Genomic DNA, 15735 nt, shown 5'->3' with positions numbered 1-15735 from the left:
CGAAAGCGTCTCCGGCTCAAAATAAATAGGGATGTGCTCCCCAAGGCATAGCCCGGTCAACCATCAAGTATGTCCCTCGTAGACACAATTTCATTCTCAAAATACCATGGGCAGTTGTGGGGATCCACAACCAAGGACCATATGTCTGGCTCGATCGAACCATGGGTCACATGTCTTTACAAACAAAAATGAGACGTCGTTAAGGATCTCTCGAGTGTCAAGCTCACCTATAGCACGCCAGCTTCTCAAGAGCCCCTATTCAAGGTCCGCTTGGCGACAATAAAACAACCTTTAAAGGATACTACCCCTCCTCCCTAAGAAGCATAGGAGAAACCGCGCAGCCGGAAGCAGGGCTGGCGTCAAGTCACCCATGATAGGCCATGGAGAAAAGGTCACATTGAAATATGACGCCCCGAACAATAGTTCCCTGTAATAGATGCCTTGGAGCCATGAATTATAATAAATATTATTCATATACTCTTTTACAACATTCTTATATTTATATGCATTTTTGTTCATCAGCGTCGAAGGGTAGATTTGTTTAATAAGTATCGAGTGCGATCGGCTAATAGACCGGGGGCTTGGATAAAGACATCCCTGAGCACTATCCCGTCACTACTTTTTCTCAGTGTTCGGTTTCTTGAATAGTTCTTTATATGCAACGATTCTGAATTATAGCTTGGGTCAATAGTTGGTTTGCCCCGCTCCTCTGCTTACCCCCTTATGTTCCGCTAGTTTTGCTAAAGGGGTAAAGGGAGAACCACTACGATTGTATTCCCAGCTGGCCTGGCTAAAAACACCTCAGACGAGGAAGCCGAAAACTGACTGTCATGATAAGTAAGAACTGATCTGCAATCCAAGTTAAAAACTAAAGACCCATGGAGGTTTCATTCCGTATTACACGGAGAGGTTTGTACCTTTGCAAACTTGGTGGTAACTATCTAAAAAATTCGGGTCATCCGACTACCACACAAAACTGGGGGCTAGCACCCGCATTCAAGCTCCTAAGGCCAAGTGAAAGCACTAAAGCCGAATAGTCCGATTGCCTTGTTTCCTTCATGCACTACCGCCTGCGGGAACCGTTATATCAACTAAGGGTCACAGTGCAGATGTCGAAACACCCTTTGTAGTCCCTACATGGGGTTGAAGCCAACTAATGGCCAAAACAGGAGTCAAAAAATAATTCAAAGTGCATTACAATAGACAAGTTTCATAGTAACAGATTATTCCAAGGCACGATACAACTTCCCTACTCATAAATTACATCTTTAGGGCATTGGGCTTTGATCACCCGAGGACCCTCCGTCGCGGTAGAGAAATAATGCCCTGGCCACCTATGTTATTTTCGACAAGGTAGAGGTGCAGTTGCCATCGCCAGGGGCTTCATTCCTAGCCAATGCATCATTTTCCTCGTGAAGGCCATCCGAGCTCCCTCTATGCAGACAGAGCACTTCAGGACTTTGAGACGAGGCGCAACATCATAAAAGTTTTGCACTAAGGTGAAGTAACTACCTGGCAGAGGCTTAGTAGGCCACAGCCGGATGCAGAGGTCCTTCATGACCGGCTCCGCCATCCTGTGCAGCTCCATAAGCTGCTTCATTTGATTGTCAAGAAGGGGGTTGGCCTCGGGAGCTTCCAACTGTGCCAAGAAAAGAATCTGCTCGGTGTCCCCGTCATGGACCGCTTAGTGCTTGACAGCATCTGTTACATTCTGTGGGAGGTCCATAAAGGTGCTCCGGGAACGCCATAGCCGTGTAAGAAATGCAAACTTCTTTCCACCAAAGGCACTTTGCAGTAAGTAATGCTTACCATCCGCAATCTTCTTGACGTGGCGCACTTCTTCTTCGAAGAAGCGCCTCTCCACCCGCTCCAATCTAAGCATGGAGGATAGCTTGGAGAGGTCGAACACTTGTTCCTTGAACTTTTGTTCTAAGACCTCATTTTGAGCACTCGCATCCTGCAGCTCTTGCTGGACCACGGCCACTCTAGCCTTGTGCCCATCGCTCTCGATCTTCACTGAGTTTAACTCGTTGGCCGTTTTCTCCGCCACCATCTTATGACCGGCGGCCTCCTGCTTGGCCTTCTCCAATTCAGCCCGAAGTTTCTCCAACTCTGGGTCCACTTCTGCTGACATAATCGGAATCACGATGTCATATACAAAAGCCATACACTGCTAAATTATTTAAGTACAACAAGAGTGTGAGTGACAGGCTTTAAGATTACCTTGCTTCTTGTCTAATCGACTATTAAGTCGGCTAAGCTACTCATCGGAAACCTGGAGTTTCCGGTTCATCTCGGCTAGTTCTAGGGCATTAGTAGCCACCGCCGAGGACGAGGCCTACAACAATGAGATAAGGTTTTATAAGCATCCATATTAACGGGTTTGGGTTATTTGGTTGAAGTACCCTACTGAGCTGTAATAATTCATGGGTCCCTCGAACCGATTTTACTCAATGATGGTACATTATCTCGAGCCACGGGCAAGTTTTTCAACTCACCCATGGCTCGGGGGGCTATCATACCTATAACGCATATAAAAACTTATAAATAAAAATAAACACTAATCATTTTACCTCGAAGCCTATCAGCAAACTACTGAAGGCTCCCTTCAGTCCGCTATCAATGGACTGAATGCTTTGCGGAATCGCACCCATAAGGGTGCGATGTTCATCGGTGATGGATGCGCCGGATAGGGCCTCCACCACCTTGGTGGTCCATTCGGCCGCAGTTTGTTCTGGCATAGGCGGCGTCAGAGGTATCTGTGATTATGTCGGAGGAGGAGAGCTCCTTGGAGCTGTATCCGGAATAAGCTCGGACGAGTCGAGGTACCCCTCTCACCTCATCAAGAGGGGATCGACTTCCTGGGTTCCAGTGACCGAGGCATGAACCCCCGCTGGGACCTCCTGGTCTTCGGCGACCGAGGCACGAATCTCGATCGGGACCTCCCGATCTTCGATGACCGAAGTGTTTACTTCGGCCATCACCACCTCGTCCCACGTGTTCGTATGGGCTTGGCGATACATCACCTCCGCAGCCTCATCCGACGGAGGGAGAGTTGTATGGGATGTATTCCCGCTCTCTGCCAGTTCGGCTGGTAGTGAACCCCTCGAGACTTGATCCTTCGGAAGGTCTCGGGCAGGGCTGTCTCGGGGAAAAAGAGCATGTATGGTTAATAAGGAAAGCTCAGCGTGATTCATTAAACACAAGTTGGATTCTGTACCTTTAGGCCCGAGGCTTGATCTTGGGGTTCCTTTAGGGAACCCTCTCGAAGGCCTCGGAGTGCTCTTTGGAATTCTTGTTGTCGTCGGGTAGGACTACCTTTCCTCAACAAGGTTTCTTCGAGGCCTCGGAGCAAACCCTCCTTGGCGTCCTCTAGCGCCGGCCTTTTCCTGGTTTGGAGGGAATCTTTTTGCCCTCCATCCTCTTCTTCCTCCTCCTCGTAAGCAGAGGAGGCATGGGTCTCACTGGACTTAGTATCCGTGGACCCCTTGAGCGGAGAACCCTACCGGTCTCCTTCTGCTGTTTTTTATCCGGCGCTCCGTACGGCGCCACCACGAGCACTACAATCAGCAATTGTGACCTAGGTTCCTCGAGCAAGGGGACCGGGCCATCTATTTTCTTGGCCTTTTACAGCCAGCCCTGTAGAGACAGTGGAGGAAGAAAATGAGATCTATGATAAAGTGAAAAGCTATAATAATAAGAGGCTTGATCATACCTCCAAAGGGGGGTTAGCGGCATCCAAGCCGACGTCTTCTTCCTCGGTTGGCCACTCTTGTTGAGATTTGAATAACACCTTCCACAACTTCTCAAGGGTGATGTGGTAGAACTATTTCAAAACGCGAGGGTCACCGAGCTTGTAGGACCACATTAGGGTGTCCGACGCTGGCAGGGAAGGATGAGGCGAGGGAGCATAACTTGAACCACGTCGGTTAGCTCGACGTTCTTCTTCACCATCTTCTTAACGCGCTTCTGCAACACTTCCACCTCCGAGGACGACCCCCAATCGAGTCCCCTTTTTACCCACGAGGTTAGCCTGTCAGCGGCCCCGGATCTAAACTTGAAAGGCGCTAGCCAACTCGTCTCCCGGGGCTCGGTGATGTAAAAGCATTCCTTGTTCCATGCTTTGATGGTGTCGATGAAGGTGCCCTTCAGCCATTCAACTCGGGGGAGCTTGCTGATCACAATTCTGCCGTAGTCAGCGTGTTGTCCGCTGACTGCTTTTGGTTTGACATTGAAGGTCTTAAGCCACAAACCGAAGTGCTGGTGAACCCACAGGAAGGCCTCGCGAACCATGATGAAAGAGGATATGTGCATGAAGGAGTTCGGGGGAAGATTATGAAAATCTAACCTGTAGTAGAACATTAGACTCATGACGAAGGGGTGGAGTTGGAAATCTAGTCCCCGTATGAAATGGGAACAAACACCACTCTTTCGCTATACCTTGGAGTAGGCACCACCTGGCCTTCCTCCGGCGCACGGTGAGCGATGTCCGGCGAAAGATAGCCGACTTCCTTTTACTCCCAGATGTCTTTGTCGGAGAGGCACAAGATCTCCCACTTGTCATGAGAACCTGATCCGACCATGGCTGGGTTTGGGGGATGATAGATGGGAGAGGACGGAAAGCGGAATGGATCTGAGCTCTCGGAAGCTAGGATGGGAGGGGGTCGAGTCTAGAATGCCTCTGGCTGCTCTATGGATCTTTTTCCCTTTTATGGGTGGCGCTGGGCCAAGGGTTCTGGTTTATTGCGCCGCAAGCCCGGCCACTTCTCTAAATGACCATGTGAGTGAATGTGCGCGGGATTACCCAGAACATTAACCATATCCCCTTAAATGCGGGGCACGATATCCACGATTGACAAGACGTGCCTGTGAGAAAGCAGTCTCGAACCGCAAATCTAGTTTTTCTCGTAACTCATTATTGCGACCTTTCTTCAGAAAGGTTGTCAGTTGAGGATTTTTTTCACACTCGGGACTTTTGGCCTTCTCATTAATAAGTGCATGTTTGAAAGGCATGATTTCGCTGGAGGATCAAGTTTAATACCAGTCGAACATGAGGGGAACTCGCCTTCCAAGCCGATTACTCTCGAGCTGCCGAAGACCATTTACATCGGCATTGGATGCTAGTTCAGGGGCTATTGAGGGAGTGCGGGATTAAGGGTTCCTCAAGTGGTCGGACTATTGTTCATGGGCCGACCTAATGGGCTACATTGTTGAAGACCGGACTGCATGACGATCTTGTAAACAAGTAGGAAAGCTCCAAAGACTAGCATATCGTCCAAGTTGTGTAGGCTGGATTGGCACATTTACCCCTGACTGAGATCGGTTATATGTAACCCTAGGAGCCCCTGGTATCTATATAAACCCCAAGGTTTCCTCCGCACAGGAAGTTGATTCATCTAGGGTTTAGCTCATAAGATCTCGAGGTAGATCAACTATGTAATCCTCATAATCCATCAATATAATCGAGCATGCCATATGGTTTTACCTCCTCAAGAGGGCCCGAACCTCGGCAAAACATTGTCCCCTTTGTCTCCTGCAACCCATCGATCCAAGGTCCACAGTTCAGGACCCCCTACCCGAGATCCACCGGTTTTGACATCGACACTCGCGAGGCTCCCGTCCTGTGAGGCGCAGGTCAGTAAGTGGCATCAGGAGCTTCGCTAAGCCCCCTCGCGAGGTCACCTCCCGAGGACCTCACGGGGCGGACTAGATAAGGGTGGCTTGGCGGTTCACGCGTTCTTGCGTCATCACGTGGGTGACTCGCACCACGCCGAGCGGTGCCACGAATCGTGCGAGCAGGCACGAATAAGGAGGCTTTCATCCTTTGAGTTAAGGTAGTGGGGCCAATGATGACCCACAAGTATAGGGGATCAATCGTAGTCCTTTCGATAAGTAAGAGTGTCGAACCCAATGAGGAGCAGAAGGAAATTACAAGCGATTTTCAGCAAGGTAATTTCTGCAAGCACTGAAATAGTGGTAACAAGTTGTTAGATAGCAAGATAATTGTAACAAGTAACGAGTAGTAATAGTAAAATAGGTGCAGCAAGGTAGCCCAATCCTTTTGTGGCAAAGGACACGTTGGAATATTTTCTTATAATAGGCAAAGTGTTCTTGAGGACAAACATGAATTTCTTCTAGTCACTTTCGTCATGTTGGGTTACTTCGCATACAATACTTTGACAATTTGATATGTGGGTAGACCGGTGCTTGGGTTCTGTTCTTACTTGAACAAGCCTACCACTTATTATTAACCCTCCCGCAAACATCCGCAACTACGAGAAAAGTATTAAGAATAAATTCTAACCATAGCATTAAACATAGGGATCCAAATCAGCCCCTTACGGAATATCACATATACTAGGGTTTAAGTTTTTGTCACTCTCGCAACCCACCATCTAATTACTACTCCACAATGCATTTCCTTAGGCCTAAAGATAGTGAAGTGTTATGTAGTCAACGTTCATATAACACCACTAAGTTAATCACACCATTCATATCATCAAAATATCGAATGAATATCAACTTCACATGACTACTTGTAACATGACTTCTCCCGTGGCCTCAAGAACAAAAGTAACTACTCACAAGTGATAAGCATGCTCATGATCAGAGAGGTATTAAATAACATATTGGATCTGAACATATGATCTTCCATGAAATAAACCATAAAGCACCAACTACAAGATGTAGTCAACACTACTAGTCACACCCTAGGTACCAATCTGAGGTTCCGGTACAAGATTGAGCACAAGAGATGAACTAGGGTTTTAAGAGGAGATGGTGTTGATGAAGATGCTGTTGAAGATTGGCCTCCCCAAGATGAGAGGGTTGTTGGTGATGACGATGGCCTCGATTTCCACCTCCGGGATGGAGGTTCCTCCAACGGAATCGCTCCACCGCAGGGCAAAAGTGCTCCTGCCCAGGTTCCGCCTCGAGATGGTGGCGCTTCGTCCTGAAATTTCTTTGCTGATTTTTGCCAGGTCAAAAGGGAGTATATACGAGAAGATGGTCGCCATAGTTGGGCTAGATGGCCCACTAGCCACCAGGCCGTGCTAGGGGGATGGTGCACCCTAGTGCCTATTGTGCACCTGGCAGCCCCCTCCGATACTTATTTCCTCCAATATTTATTGTATATTACATAAAAAATCCTTGTGAAGTTTTAGCCCATTTGGAGATGTGCATAATAGGTATCTTTGATGTAGCTTTTTCACGTCAAGAATTCCATTTGCCGACATTCTCCCTCTTGGTGTAAACCTTGCATATTATGAGATAAAACACAATGGAATTACTCCATAAAGTGGTATGATGTATAAAATCACTATAAATAACAGTAACAAACATGATGCAAAATGGACGCATCAACTCCCGCAAGCTTAGACCTCGCTTGTCCTCAAGCGAAAGCCGATAACGAAAATGATGACCACATGCTTTGAGACAGATGTGTTGATAAAAACAAAATACAGACATAGTAGCAAAATGCTCATTATTATAGTAGAAAATAAAACTTTATAAAATAATTCATCTCATCATTTTCATCATATGACTTTCATCATGAAGGCTTCTTATAAAGAAGTAACAATTCATCACATCATCGAATATGAACCATAAACTCTATTGAAAACTATGAAACTATGTTTTTAGTCAACTTTGCGACACAATTCATCACATTTTCAAGAAGGGTCACATCGGAGCTTTTAAGCAAGTCTACATACTCAACCATCATTTAGTCTTCCATGATTGCTAACACACACCGCATACATATGAGAAAAAGGTTTCAATGAGACACATAGAAAGATAGGGGCTTAAAGTGTGCCTCCCAACGTATTCACCTCAAGGGTGATGTCAACAATAATAACTCATGACCACCCACATTCAACTGGATATATATGTCTAGATCTTTCCCCACCACATGATGCTTTCCAAAGAGAAGATAAAGGTGAGTAGAGAAGAATACTTTTACTCTTTCATAAAAGTAAATACATAAAAGTAAAAGAAAGGCCCTTCACAGAGGGAAGGAGAGATTGTCATGCGCTTTTTGGGTGTATGCCAAATCCCTTAGTCCAAAGGAACGTTTACGGTATATTACCCCTTATGATGGAACCTTTATTATGCGGTTTATCGCTTTTTATTTTTGCCATCACAAGATCGCATAACACTTAATTTCCCTTACACTAAATGATTGAACATGTTTAGAAGCAAATTTTATTGCCTTGTGCACCGATAACAACTTACTCGAAGGATCTTACTCTATCATAGGTAGGTATGGTTGACTCTTAAAACATGGATTTGGGTTTAAGGTTTTGTATGCACAAGTGTCTCTACTCAGTGCGGAGTTTTGGCTTGCAAAGATATTGGGTAAGCACCACATGTTAGAGGATCTATAACAATATAAATTCTATGTGAATGTGAACAAACATAAATCATTATGTTGTCTTCCTTGTCCAACGCCAACATTGTTGGCATATTATAATTAATGGGGGCCTACAATCATAAAAGATGTCAAGGATAGTGTATTTACATGTACATCTTCTCTTCCCTTATTAATTCTTTCATGTGTTGCATCACCGACCATTGCTATGTTTGTCAACCTTCAACAATTTTTACAACTTATACTTTTCCTTATGTGATGTCACTACTTACTACTCCCTCTGTTCCAAAATATAAGACCTTTTAGAGATTTGACTATAGACTACATACAGAGTAAAATGAGTGAACCTAGACTCTAAAATTTGACTACATACATCTGTATGTAGTATATAGTGGAATCTCTAAAAGGTCTTATATTTAAGAACAGAGGGAGTATAAGATTAGCGTATGATCTTTTCATTACTTTCCTTTATTTTGATTGCAGCAAGAAAGTAAAGAAGCAAAAACTCAAACTAACTTTATTATATAACTCTCAGTCGATTACATAGATAGATAGATAGAGCACGAAACTAGCACTCAAAGATTGATCGGACTAAACTTTTATTTGACTAAATCATGAAATAAATAATGATCGAACTAATATGGATGAAGATAATAAGAGTGATGGGGATACGATACCGGGGCACCTCCCCCAAGCTAGGAACCGGCCAAGGGGAGTGCCCATATCCATGTACTCAAGTCTCCTTCTATGGTGATGAAGATGAAGGTGGTGGTGGTGTAGATGATGAAGTAGAAGCAAAATTGTTCTCCGGTTTCCGTGGCAGTGGCTCACCATTATAAGAGGAGGCACGAGTCTTTAGAGTCCTACAACTGGCAGATAAACTCATACCTCCTTGCTTCATACTCAAAGATTTGGTTTTCAAGATCGAAGATTTGGCCTTGCACAAAATTGATTTGCTCGTTGAGGGTGAAGATGATATCCTTCAAGGACCTGTCATCCACCTTTTATTTATCATGGGTGAATTCCGTGATCATGAGGTGATTAGGACTGAGTCCACGCTCCACCATGCCTTGGCATATGAAGATCTCCTGCTCCACCGCCTCAAGTGTGGCCTCCATGCATGGTTCCCGTCTTCTTGGGCCCTTGAACATGTCGGATGTGGAGCACCCCCTCACGCATCTCAATGGTTTGAGGGTACTTCATAACCTCTTACAAGTAGGGGTTGATGATCATCTCGAAGAACTTGTCCTTGGTGGAGCTTGATGAGGCCATGGTGATCGAGATGTGCCAGAAAAACAGCAAGAAACAAGAATAGAGGATTTCACCGTGGTACTGGGGTCAAATCATCGGGAGGTATATATAAAGAATTTTTTACAGAGGGAAATACTTGTCCTATAAGAAAACGGAACCGGGAAGGTGCCCGAGGGTCCCACTACCTACCAGGCCGTGTCACGGGGATGGCGCGCGAAGGTGCCTAGTGGGCACCTAGATTGCCTTCCCGTGTGTTTATCAATTTCTTAACTTTTCTAATATTCCAAAACTAACAGAAAATATTTTTGCGGATTTCTCAGAGTCCGTTTACTTACCGTATCACATACCTCTTCCTTTTAAAGGTTCTGGAGTGTTCTCGAGGGTCTCCTTTATGTGTTCCTCTGGTGTCATGGTTCAAATAATATTTGTTTCAACATTAATAGTTGTACCTGAAATATAGTCCTTCATTCTTTGTCCATTGACCACCTTCGGGTTAGTTCCTTCGAGATTATTGACAATAGAACAGATTCACCGACTTCGAATTTCTGCTTTTGGATTATTTTGTCATGCCATCCTTTAACTTTTTCTTTGAATAGTTTGGCATTTTCATAAGCTTGGGTTCTCCATTCATCGAATGAGCTAATATCAAATAACATCTTTTCACCAGCAAGTTTGAAATCATAGTTGAGTTTTTTAATTGCCCAACAAAATTTATGTTCTAACTCAAGAGGTAAATGATATGCTTTTCAATAAACCATTTTATAAGGAGACATACCCATAAAATTTTTATAAGCTGTTCTGTAGGCCCACAATGCATCGTCCAATTTCTTAGACCAATTCTTTCGGGACATATTGACAATCTTTTGCAATATTAATTTTATTTCTTTATTGGTTAATTCTACTTGACCACTAGATTGAGGATGATAGGGAGATGCAATTCTATGGTTAACATCTTATATAGCAAGCAACTTACGAAAAGCACCATGAATAAAATGTGAACCACCATCAGTCATTAAGTATCTAGGGACTATAAAACGTGGGAAAATAACTTCCTTAAGCATTTTAATAGAGGTGTTATGATCAACACTATTGGTTGGAATAGCTTATACCCATTTAGTGACATAATGAACTGCAGCCAAAATATGTGTATACCCATTAGAGGAAGGAAAAGGTCGCATATAGTCAAATCCCCAAACATCAAATGGTTCAGTAACAAGTGAATAATTCATAGGAATTTCTTGACATCTACTAATATTACCAATTCTTTGACATTCATCACAAGAGAGGACAAACTTACGAGCATCTTTGAAAAGAGTAGGATAATAAAATCCAAACTACAATACCTTGTGTGCAGTTCTATCTCCCGCATGGTGTCCTCCATAATAATCAGGTGACACTTCCAAAGGATTTGTTCCAGTTCATGCTCACATATACAACATCTAATAATACCATCTACTCCCTCTTTATAGAGATGTGGGTCATTAAAAAGTAATGTCTCAAATCAAAGAAGGTATTTCTTATTTTTTGTTGATTGGTGAAACTAGGTGGTATGTATTTAGAAACAATGTAATTAGCATAATCTGCAAACCACGATGTGTGATGAGAAACATTGAACATAGCTAGTTGTTTATCTAGGAAGCTATCATACTTTGGTAGGGGGTCATAATTTTTTTCTAACCTAGACAAGTTATCAGCTACGGGGTTCTCACCTCCTTTCCTATCAATGATATGCAAATCAAATTCTTGTAGCAAAAGAACCCACCTAATCAGTCTAGGCTTAGCATCTTTCTTTTCCATAAGATATTTAATAGCGGCATGATCTGTGTGAACAATTACTTTAGAATCAAAATGTAAGATCTGAATTTATCACAAGCAAATACATATGCTAAGAATTCTTTTTCACTGATAGCATAATTTCTCTAGGCACTGTCTAGAGTTTTACTAGCATAATGGATAACATTTAATTTCTTATCAACTCTTTTTCCTAGAATAGCACCAACAACATAATCAATAACATCACATGTAATTTCAAAAGGCAAGTTCCAATTAGGTGGTCGAACAATAGGTGCAGAAGTTAAGGCTTTCTTAAGTTTTTCAAAGGCTTCTACACAATCATCATCAAAAACGAAAGGAACATCCCTTTGCAATAAATTAGTAAGAGGCCTAGAAATTTTAGAGAAGTCTTTAATAAACCTCCTATAGAAACCAACATGACCAAGGAAACTACAAATACCTTTAATATCTCTAGGACATGGCATCTTCTAAATTGCATCAACTTTAGCCGCATCCGTCTCAATACCCCGTTCGGAAATTTTATGACCCAAGACAATACCTTCATTTACCATAAAGTGGCACTTCTCCCAATTCAAGACAAGGTTAGTTTGCTCATATATCTTCAAAACTCGATCAAGGTTGCTTAAGAAATCATCAAAAGAAGTTCCATAATCCGAAAAATCATCCATGAATACCTCAACAATCTTTTCACAAAAATCGGAGAATATATTAGTCATACATCTTTGAAAGGTAGGAGGTGCATTGCCTAATCAAAAAGTCATATGTCTATAAGCATAGGTTCCAAAAGGGCAAGCAAAGGTGGTTTTCTCTTGATGTGCTTGTGAGATAGGTATTTGAGAAAAACCGGAATAACCATCTAGAAAGCAAAAAATTGTGTGCTTCAATAATATTTCTAGCATTTGGTCTATTAAAGGTAAAGGGTAATGATATTTTCTTGTAGATTTTTCTAATTTTATAAAATCAATTACTATTCTATATCGATTCACAATTCTTGGTGGAATGAGTTCATTTTTATTACTGGGGACACCAATAATACCTCCTTGCTTTGGAACATAATGAACGGGACTTACCCATCTACTATTAGCTATGGGATAAGTTATACCTGCTTCGAGAGGCTTTAATATTTCATTTCTTACAACTTCATTTATTTTGGGATTCAGTCTCCATTGGTGATCAACAAAGGGTTTAGCATATGGTTCCATATTAATCTTGTTCTGATAGAGAGTGGGACTAATGTACTTAAGATCATCAAGAGTATACCCAATAGCAGCTCGGGGCTTCCTTAATTTTTTTAACAATCTTTCTTCTTCATGCTCTCTAAGGTTAGCACTGATAATAACATGATATATCTTATTTTCATCAAGATAAGCACATTTTAAAGTGTGAGGTAATTGATTTAATTCAAACACAGGATGACCCTTGGGTGGAGGAGGACCTCCTAGAGTTTTAAGAGGCAAGTTGTGCTTAAGGATAAGCTTTTGCTCAAAGAACATATTATCTAGTTCATTTCTGTCACGCATCTGCATATCATTTTCACGGTCTACAAATATTGTTCTAATGGATTAGTCGTTGGAATGAAAATAGAAGCAAGACCAATTACTTCATCTTTACTAGGCAAATCTTTATCATGGTGTTGCTTACTGAACTTGGAGAAATGAATCTCATCAGACATACCACCAAAATTAACACTCAACATAACTAGTATGCACAACTGGGTCAACATTGTACATGATAGTTTGATCCTCAACTTTAATTGGTGCTTTAACTTTTTCTTTAATAGGTGGATGATATTTAAATTATTTCTCTTTAGGGAGATCAACATGAGCAGCAAAGGTTTCACAAAGTGAGGCTACTATCTTAGAGTCAAGTCCATATTTAGTGCTAGAATCATTCAAAGCATCGATATTCATAAAAGATTTAACACAATTAAACTTAAGTTTTATACGTGACTCTTTAACTTCTTCGAGTTCCAATCTTCACAGTTGCGTTTAATTCTTTCCAAAAGATCCCACCAGAATTCAATAGTCTTCTTCATAAAAGAACCAGAACAAGAATTATCGAGCATGGTTTGATCATTATGACAAAGCCGAGCATAAAAATTCTGGATATTAATTTCCCTCGGGAGCTCATGATTGGGGCATGAATATAACATTGAATTCAGCCTCCCCCAAGCTAGAGCGATACTTTCTCCTTCATGGGGCCAAAAATTATAGATACAATTCCGATCATGATGAATAAGATGCCTAGGATATATTTTTTTGGTGAAACTCCAATTGCAATCAATTCTAGTTCCAAGATCGTGTATCATCACATAGCCTATACTATGTAAATGCTCCCCCCAAAGATAAAGGGAAAACCTACTTCTTGACTCCAGCTCCTAATAAATCGTGTGTGTGCCGAGTACCGGGCGGCCTGCATCGCCCAAACCATGCCTGCTGGCCGCAACAGCAATGGTCGCCACCACTCCATTGACGCGGAGCCTGCCGTCGCCTTCGACCCTGCTACCGGCGAGCAGTAAGACTCCTCCATGCACCCCGTTGTGTAGCAGGATGGCCGCTTCACCATGACTTCCTCCACCCACGGCCGCCTTGGGCACGTGAATGTGCAGGTCGCATTGCTCATGGCACGCGAGCTGCTTCGCTACCTTCTAGCTGATTCTGGCTACAATGTTTCGCTAGGCCGCATCACCGATCTTATCACCACCACCGGTGCACACTATCACTCGCTTTGTCCTCCACCGTCTTGCACTCGGGACGTGGCACATGGAGAGTCTCCGCCACCTCCCCTATGCAACAACCCAATCGACCCTCAGCACAATGCACGCTCGCGTGACAAGCCCGACGGGGCACCTGCAGAGGCTCAAGACGAGGCCAGCTACCAGGTTGTCTGCCACTCGACGCGCGCGTGATCCTTGAGCACCAACGCTAGTGCCAGGACTAGATCGTTTAGGTTGTCGTGATGTCTGGGCGCCACAACCGGGCTGCACTCACACGCAGCGTCCCTTTGAGCATTGCAGGCTGTCGAGCCTTCACTCATAGGCTGTGCCGAGTGGTTTGGCCCATCAAGTTCAAACCTGAGTTTCCCCTGTGATACAACGGCATCCCCGACCCCATGGAGTTCCTCCGTCTCTACGCATTGAGCATCGAGGTGGCAGGCGACAATGACAAAGTCATGGCGAACTGGTTCCCCATGGCCCTCCAGGATGGCGCGCGCTCCTCGCTCATGAGCCTGCCCGAGGAGTCGATCTCTTCGTGGAGCGAACTCTGCAGTAGTTCATCGCCAACTTCAAGGGCATGCATGACCTCCCCCTTTCCGTCAACGACATGTGACACGTGACACAATGCCCTAGAGAGACCTTACGCAAGTTCATCCATCGCTTCAGCCAGGTGTGCAACAAGATCCCGCGTGCCTCGGACGAAGCCATCATCATGGCGTTTACCAATGGCGTCACGGACGTACGCGTGTGCGAGAATCTCGCCATCAAGCTCTAGAGCTGTTCAACATCGCCGACAAGTGCACCAAGGTCGACGGGGGCTGCGTGTTCATCCACAACGACACCAATACCAATGCCGCAAGCCCCACGCCCGGTGCCGGCGCATGTCTCCCCCGAGAATAGAAAGGCGCGCCCGACACCTACCTCACGCCAGGCTCGGGGGCTTCCACCTAGAAAGTGTCTGACCTGACCAGTGTGACGAGGGAGGTTCTTGGGCAGCACTTGAAGGCTTGCTTTAACGCACACCCCTACAAGCAAGTAATACGGCACCACATGCACAAGAGTTCATCACCCAAGAAATTAACAAGCTGCTTTAGGCGTGGGCCATGCGCGCGAGCGTCATCTGCAATGTCCCATCAGGTCGATTGTCGCCCTGGGAAGAACAGCAAGGTGCATGTGTGCGTCGACATCGCGAGCCTCAACAGGGTCAACTCCCAGGACCACTCCGGGCCATCGCTCATTGGCCTTAGCAGGGGCGTCGCCACCAACTACGTCTGCATGCCCTTTAGCATGGAGAACGGTGATGCCACCTTCCGAAGGCTGGCTCGACTCGCGGTGTCACCTCGCGAGGCGTCAAGCCCCTGCGAGCCCTGAAGGCCTCAGGGGTCAATCAGTCCCTTATAGGTGGATCTCCATGGCACGCTTGGCTAAGAAGTCTAACGCTTCCGCAACAACATGATTGCCAGGTGACTTTTTGGTTCGTTCAAATTGAGGGCATCCTTCGGGCTGCACTATCCTCAACTTTAAAATTGAGGGCACGCTCGTTTGGGTCCGTCCTTGCAACATCCTCACTTTTTGGTCATGTAGCGAATCTGGTTATCTTTCATGA

Source organism: Hordeum vulgare, chromosome 4H (assembly GCF_904849725.1).
Source record: "Hordeum vulgare subsp. vulgare chromosome 4H, MorexV3_pseudomolecules_assembly, whole genome shotgun sequence".
NCBI lineage: Eukaryota > Viridiplantae > Streptophyta > Magnoliopsida > Poales > Poaceae > Hordeum > Hordeum vulgare.
This window is presented reverse-complemented; position numbering follows the sequence as displayed.